The 8,031-nt window shown below is 37.1% G+C and overlaps 1 long non-coding RNA gene across 1 annotated transcript; it reads left to right on the top strand.

The window, feature by feature from the left end:
* The first annotated feature begins 6 nt into the window (after window positions 1–6).
* Window positions 7–3,134, top strand: LOC107563337 (uncharacterized). The gene is made up of 3 exons (XR_001606091.1): window positions 7–88; window positions 2,762–2,764; window positions 3,074–3,134. It is a non-coding gene; the product is annotated as an uncharacterized lncRNA (long non-coding RNA).
* The last annotated feature ends 4,897 nt before the right edge of the window (window positions 3,135–8,031 follow it).

Here is an 8,031-nt window from a genome sequence, read left to right as displayed (position 1 = left end):
GTAGAATTTGTTTATTTTTTCTTTGATTTGTTTCCTAAAAAGAAGAGAAATAAAAACTGATGTCTTTATTTAACCTAATCTGTTATTAGTTATTTACTTTTAGTTATATAAGTCATATACATAATTTGATTAAATAATAACCCAATTTGAAGCAAAAACAAAGTTCTGACTAGCTTTGTTAAATTATACTATATGCCTGAACGAAGCAAACAGCAGAAGCTCTGAATGAGATGCAGATTCTCTCTCTTACAGCAGGAGGCGCTTCTGGAACACCAGATACAGTGTTTCTTTGGTTACCACTGTAAACAAAGCAGCAATGCGCTGAAACACTGCTTTAATATGAACTATACAGAAACGAGATGAAAAGAAAATACCACATAAACTTTTCTGAAGACAGTCAGTTCCCCTCAGAAACACGTTCATATAAACCCCCAAATCAATATTGAGGATTTTCTTCCAATAGTCCGTGCATCATGAACAGTGAGTGAACGAAGTCCAGAACAGAGACGAGTTGCTTGCAATAAGACAAAAAACGGCCAGTTGCCGATCGCGTAAGTCCAGGGACAGCTCCTTAAAGGGGTCATATGATGCGATTTTAATTTTTCCTTTCAAAGCTCTTGGTGCATAAAGAAGATCTGTAAAGTTGCAAAGACTAAGTCTCAAATCCAAAGAGATATTCTTTATTAAAGTTAAGAGTCAACCACGCCTACCTAAAACGGCTTGTTCTAACACCCCCCCTATCTTAGCCAAAACTGGCCCAGATATGCTTTAGGATAACTGGGCCATATTTGTGGCATCATATGCGGGCCACTTTAGACTCACAGCCACATTCGCCAGTGCTTACCATGCCATATATTGGCTAAAACTGGCCCAGATATGTTTGAGGATAACTGGGCCACATTTGTGGCATCATATGTAGGCCACTTTAGGCTCACAGCCACATTAGCCAATGCTCACTGTGCCATATCTTTGCCAAAACTGGCCCAGATACGTTTTAGTGTACCTGGGTCACATTTGCTGAAACATATGTGGACCACATTTGGTTTACACCTTGATTAGCCTTTGTCGATAATGCCACATTTTTGCCAAAGGTGGCCCACATTTGGTTGGCACTATTTGGGCCATAATCACTGTTTACCACATGGGCAACTTTAGGATCACATTCAGATTACACATTGCCGTCAACACTGCATCTTTACCTAAAGAGGCCCACATGTGATTTGATACATTTGGGCCATTTTTGCTGTTTTACATATGGCCCACATCCGCATGCTATCTGGGTGTGAACCGATTGTTCACCTTCTGCTAGTAAAACACATACAGAAAATATATCATCATAATCTTGTCTATTTGCTTTCATATTTCATGTATAGAAAAATGTTTCTCTAATTTTTTTTTTCATTCGGAATGGCAGGAGATATTCCATGATTGACAGATCTTGAGTGAACACGCTCTGACTTATAACACTCGTGCACGTGGAAGAAAACGAACAGTGCTCTTCAGATCACACAAAACAGTGGAGAATGATATTTTGTATAAAGAACGTGAGAATAAATCTATTTTCAGATACCAATGATAACAAAAACTCAACATCCTTTTCTCTCTCAGGATATTCTTTTTCGGTGTTTGTTTGGCCTGTTTCGTCGCAGAGCGACAGGGGAAAAATCTAAACAAAGGACGAAAAAAAAATCCTCCTACAATTTAAGTTTCTAGGTGGTATTCATGTGTTCTGTTAACGAGCTGAACTAGTTGATCATTCATTTACTGAGTTTTAGTTTGTGATCTGGTTTGGTGTTAAATGTACTGGTGGTAGATATATTTCTTTCAGTTTTCAGATATCTATACTGATATTTAGGGGAATCCTTTAAAAATCTTGTGCTCATGTAATAACTATTTTGAACACTACACTCAAAAATTTTATGGCATAGGCTAATGAATTTACAATGATGAGTGATTTACATTTCAGCACTTCATGAACAGACAGCATATTAAGCACGTTCACACCTTAATGAAGACCATTTTTGGGATACGCACGTAGAAAAGAAACAAACGTTTGTAAATTCCCATACAGAAAACAATTTTTATAAGCTAGATACTTCGGGAAACACGCTGGAATAAAACGGACAAACATTGATTACCCTGTTCATTTCTACAGAAGCGTTCATCAACGAGATTTGTCCCAGTGCTCCCGATGGCCAATCCGGGCCTGTGGAGCAATCATACAGTAGGCCTGGGCTACATTATGCAGTCTACATTATAATGGTGTGAAAACAAATAGTCTAGTTTAAATTGATTTCAAGGGCTAATAATGTGAGTCCTAATACCTTTGAAAATTTACTGGTTTTGATAATTAGTGTCACTAGGGGTATGGTTCCCCCTCTATTGAGAAACACTGCTCTAGTGTAGCCCAAGTTATGCAGAAACTCCCGTTATAATCAGTGAAGCTGTGAAATGAATCTCTTATTTACTTCATATCTACACTTGGTTGTTTTTAAAGAGAGAATTTGTGAGCTCGCAGATGTCAATCATTGAGTTTTCAGCACTGAATCGATACACATCTGATTGGATTTAGTTTATTGCATTCATAAGCTCAACTGAAACGTGTGTAATTTACCCTTCTCAAAAACCCACCCTCCTTAGTTACTGTTGCTATGTCCGACAAGCCATGCCGCTCTCACGCTACACATCATGTTCTCACACATAGAAAAATACATTACGAAGCAAAGAGGAAACTGACAACACACTGACAGACAAGACCGAGCAGGTTACTTCTGGCATGAATCATGGTCTCAGCTAGGCATGGGCCGGTATGAGATTTTGACGGTATAACCTTAAGCAAAAATATCACGGTTTCACGGTATCACGGTATTGTCGTTACAGCTCTAAAATGTATTATTTTTAAATGACGGTAAAAAAAAAAAAACCTTTTTTCCGCTGAACTCAATATATTTTGTTTTTGAGCAACATACAGAATATTAGGAACAGTAGAATTTGTTTATTTTTTCTTTGATTTGTTTCCTAAAAAGAAGAGAAATAAAAACTGATGTCTTTATTTAACCTAATCTGTTATTAGTTATTTACTTTTAGTTATATAATTCATATACATATAATTTATATAATTTCATATAATTTAGTTATATAATGTCATATACATAATTTGATTAAATAATAACCCAATTTGAAGCAAAAACAAAGTTCTGACTAGCTTTGTTAAATTATACTATATGCCTGAACGAAGCAAACAGCAGAAGCTCTGAATGAGATGCAGATTCTCTCTCTTACAGCAGGAGGCGCTTCTGGAACACCAGATACAGTGTTTCTTTGGTTACCACTGTAAACAAAGCAGCAATGCGCTGAAACACTGCTTTAATATGAACTATACAGAAACGAGATGAAAAGAAAATACCACATAAACTTTTCTGAAGACAGTCAGTTCCCCTCAGAAACACGTTCATATAAACCCCCAAATCAATATTGAGGATTTTCTTCCAATAGTCCGTGCATCATGAACAGTGAGTGAACGAAGTCCAGAACAGAGACGAGTTGCTTGCAATAAGACAAAAAACGGCCAGTTGCCGATCGCGTAAGTCCAGGGACAGCTCCTTAAAGGGGTCATATGATGCGATTTTAATTTTTCCTTTCAAAGCTCTTGGTGCATAAAGAAGATCTGTAAAGTTGCAAAGACTAAGTCTCAAATCCAAAGAGATATGATCATATGACCCCTTTAAGTTCGGCCATCCTATCCTACGTGACGGACCTCTCGCTCGCTCGCACCAACAGGAGGAGGGGGGGGGGGTCATGTTACTCTCTACACTGCACCTAACCTGAGGGATTCCTACACTTTCAGTCTTTGAGGAGACATGAAAAACAGCGCATACCGCAGGAATGGTATAACGGAAAATATTAGTGGTTTTGAAACCGTGACATTTTCAAATCGCGGTATACCTTGAAACCGGTTATTGGCCCATGCCTAGTCTCAGCTTTCAAATGTCATTTTTTAAAGAAATTCAAACAATACAGTTTTGTGGCTCTTTAATGTGTCGTGGCAAATCATTGCATGGCCTCAGTTCAAGCAAACTGATCGTCTTTTCATATTTACTTAAAGCACGAAATTAAAAGTTTCTAGGTATAAGTGAACAAAGGAGAAATCTGCTAGAGAAGCTATATAGAGTGACCAACAATACTTTTGGAGAAGCTAAAAAAATTACTGTAGCATAGGCCCCAAGAACAAGGGCAAATTAACATACAAATATATTGTATTAAAATCAGTAAATTGTTTGTACTTTTATTTATTTGTTTGTATACTTGATTTATTATTTATGATGGCTGTTACACTTTTTATTTCCAATGTTTAAAGAGGTGTGTGTCAAGGCTGCAAAAGACTTTCCTAAAGACCTCCTGCAGTATTTTGATCCAGTTCAGTTGGAAGACAAAGTGACATGTGTGACTAAATGTCATATAGATCATCCTCATCCAAAAACATGCAGGAACAGCGGCACCTGTGAAGTTACTAGAAAAGGCCCATCCTGCTTGCATGTACTTTCATTTATCTATATTCTTTAAGATTTTTTAGTCTTCTCTGACAGAGGCACCTCTTTAGGGGATGTGATGGTTAAAGATCTAGACTGGAAAGGTCTGTCCCCATCATAAGTGTACTGTTACTTTAAATAAGAACATCTGCCAAATGACTAGCTTGAATACAGAAGTATATTTCTGTGTAATCAATGTCAATCAGGATAAAATATTTCATGTGATCAAGAAATATTGGTGCAAGACCAGTCCAAGCGACTGGAATGGTCTAAAAAATGAAACAAAAGCAATAGTAACAAACATGTGCAGATATTTCTCAGAAAATGTAAAAACACTTATAATGCTTTTTTCCTCTAGTTGCCTCCATACTGGCAGCCATAGCAGTATTAACTGTAGCATTCCTGACAGCTTTTCTCGTAATAAACAAACAGACAGTGAAGAGGTAATTCATTGCATACATCTTTATCAAACTGTTTAAGTTCAGCAAAGTTCACGGGAGGTCTGGTGTCTCGAGATCATGCCAAAGCATTTTAATCAGGTTGAGGTCAGGACTCTGACTTGGCCACTCCAGAAGGCATATTTTCTTCTGCAGAATAATTCACTCCTGTGCTTTGGGTTGTTATCCCGTATAGCATCAGTCGACATCTGTCGATCATCAGTGAGTGGACAGATGAACTTCATGTTAAATTGGAAAATTCATGTTTCTGTTGATGACATTGAGCTGTTCAGTCCCTGTGAACACAAGATCATTGCAGTATCATTATGTTCTGATGGATTTGCAGACAAACATAACGGATTTGTTTCAATGGCCGGAAAAAAGAATCAGAAAATACAGTTTGTTTGGACTCTGCTATTAGTTTGATCATTTTCTAATATCATTTGTCTGTTTAGCTATACCACTGAATATGAGGGCTACGATCCTGCTATTAAATCTGTGTGCAATCGAAAATTTCCTGACAGCCCCCCACCTAAAAATCTTTGATTATGTGATCTCTCAGGTTTACTGAAAACAGCATATTCTCTTATTTAAATGTTTATATCAATGTGTATTGGGAAAAAGATGATGTTCTTGCAATAAAATGCATTTTTATGTCTTCCTGTCCACAACTAATTTCTTTGTCATACAGGTATCAGGACATTAAGCAAGAACTAGTCAAAGAATGTTTAGAGGATGACTTTGAGTGGCCACCAAAAAAGAAAACATCATACACGGGTAAATATATTGTCTGCATCATTCAACAATTGTTGCCTGTAGATAGTAACTTAATATTTGTATCATCCACCAAATTATTGTTTGCTTTATGCATTTTATGCTAAAAATGTTATTTCAGTAAATAAGATAAAACACTTGATTTTAATCTGAATTAATAAGTAAACACTCAATTATTTTATACCTATAATGCATTCTGAACTATATGGGGAATTAAAGAATTAGACTGACACATTTAGTGCACTATTTATGGAACAGAGAGTGATTTTGAATGCAGAATATTATTCCGAACAGCAAAAATATCCTTAAACAACTAAGTAATATCAAAAATGTTAAATGTAGGAATGTCTGCTGAACATTGCACTATTCCTGGCTGTGTGTAGCAGCGTAACTAGAGTAGTGGAAAAGTTTTGTTTCAAGATGCCTGATCATAACACTTTGCAAGGCACATTTCAGTGTGGATTATTTTGTGGTCCTGTGGTGTAAAACAGACTTTGCAAAGAGAGAAGGGTGGGGCAGTTAAACTATATTGAGACCAGACAGTCCGTGTGCGAACACTTTCATTTCACATGTAAAGATGCACAGTAGCAGAACAAATAAAATAAAAATAAATTATGTGACTTCATTTCTTAAGAGTTTCTAGGCGAGTTAGAAACCCTGTGTTTTCATTTTGATACAATAAGAGCATTGTGGGCTGATCTAAAATAAAGCTACGCTGTGTATAAAATACTTTTTCCCTCACATAATCTACTTTTCCTGTTTAACAAGTCTCTGATTAGTCACGAATCCGGTTCAAGAACTTTCCAATTCATTGACTCTCGCACTACACACTGTTGCACATCTCCCTCACATAATCTACTTTTCCTGTTTAACAAGTCTCTGATTAGTCACGAATCCGGTTCATGAACTTTCCAATTCATTGACTCTCGCACTACACACTGTTGCACATCACCCCGGACTACATTTCCCATCATGCATTGCACTGATTGCACTCAGCACGAATTGCACACACCTGTTTACACTGATTGCACCCAGCTGTTTCATATCACTCCCTCACTATTTAACACTCACTCTGATCCCTTCCCTCTGCCGAGTATTGTTTCAGCGTTTATCACTCTCCTAGAGATAGCTACCTTACGGAGCCCTTGTCATTGCCTTAGCCTTAGTCATTAGCCTTAGCCTTAGCCCTAGTCTTAGCTTTAGCCCTAGCCTAGCTGTTTTCCCGGTTTCTGATCTTCGCCTGGTTTCCTGGATTTCTCCCTTAGTCTTGCCCCTTCTGACTCTGTCTGCCCATCGTCGACCCACGCTAGCCCTAGGACTGTTCTTGTGTCTTGCCCACCATATACCTGTCTGCCTCCGTTTAACCCTGCCTGCTTCATGACCACGTCTCTGTCTTCTCCACAATAAAGCCTTGCAGATGGATCCGCACGTCTCACGTCTCGTCAGTTCTGTAACAATACCTCTTTTATATTCTCAGCTGACAGATATGATAATCCGGTATACTCACCGGAAGGGATACATAAGCAGGGAAGTTTCGAAATATATAAACCAGATTTATCTTCGGATCGATCTTACACCCAGAAACTCTCACCTGAACCTAATATTCATCTCCGGTATCTTCAGAGGGATCAGTCTGTGAGTACTGAGAGGATATATACACTCAGCAGCATATGTTGTTCTTGCAAACAGTATTTCTACTCTCAACAATAGCTTTGATCTAGTTGATAAAGGACACATTTTAATTATTGAGCCCTTTTACTACACTACATTTCCATATGAAGGTACCTGTTACAAAATAGCCAATGATTTTTACAGTTACATTACTTGGAATGGAATAACAGTATTTTAACATCATTACCGTCATGTTCTTTGATAATTACACATTATTTGTTTTGCTCATAACAGATGAGAGTGGACAGACCTCAGATCCGGACATCTTTTGATATTTAAGTGTGATCTTCTAAGTGCATAGAAACACAAGCAGGATGGCTATGTATGATATTGAATGTATCTGTAGCTTTTTTCTTTAAAAATATTTAGTCTTTATGTAACAAAACTCAAATCAGTTGTGAGAGTTATATTTGTACCATAAAATCTACTATTGTAGTACAATTGTTCATATTTTCTGTATCTCATTTTTACAGGCTTTACTTTATATTAGTGCTACTTCACGTTTTATTATTGTTAGTCTTAATGTCACATTGCATCGATATAAATAGTTTTTTTTAAATTACATATTAACAACAAATTATTTATTTTATTACCATTACACAAGATGTTGTTTGTAAATT

Source organism: Sinocyclocheilus grahami, unplaced genomic scaffold (assembly GCF_001515645.1).
Source record: "Sinocyclocheilus grahami isolate Dianchi unplaced genomic scaffold, SAMN03320097.WGS_v1.1 scaffold24.1, whole genome shotgun sequence".
Classification (NCBI taxonomy): Eukaryota; Metazoa; Chordata; class Actinopteri; order Cypriniformes; family Cyprinidae; genus Sinocyclocheilus; species Sinocyclocheilus grahami.
The sequence above is the reverse complement of the archived record's forward strand: the minus strand, read 5'-3'. Positions and strand labels throughout refer to the sequence as shown.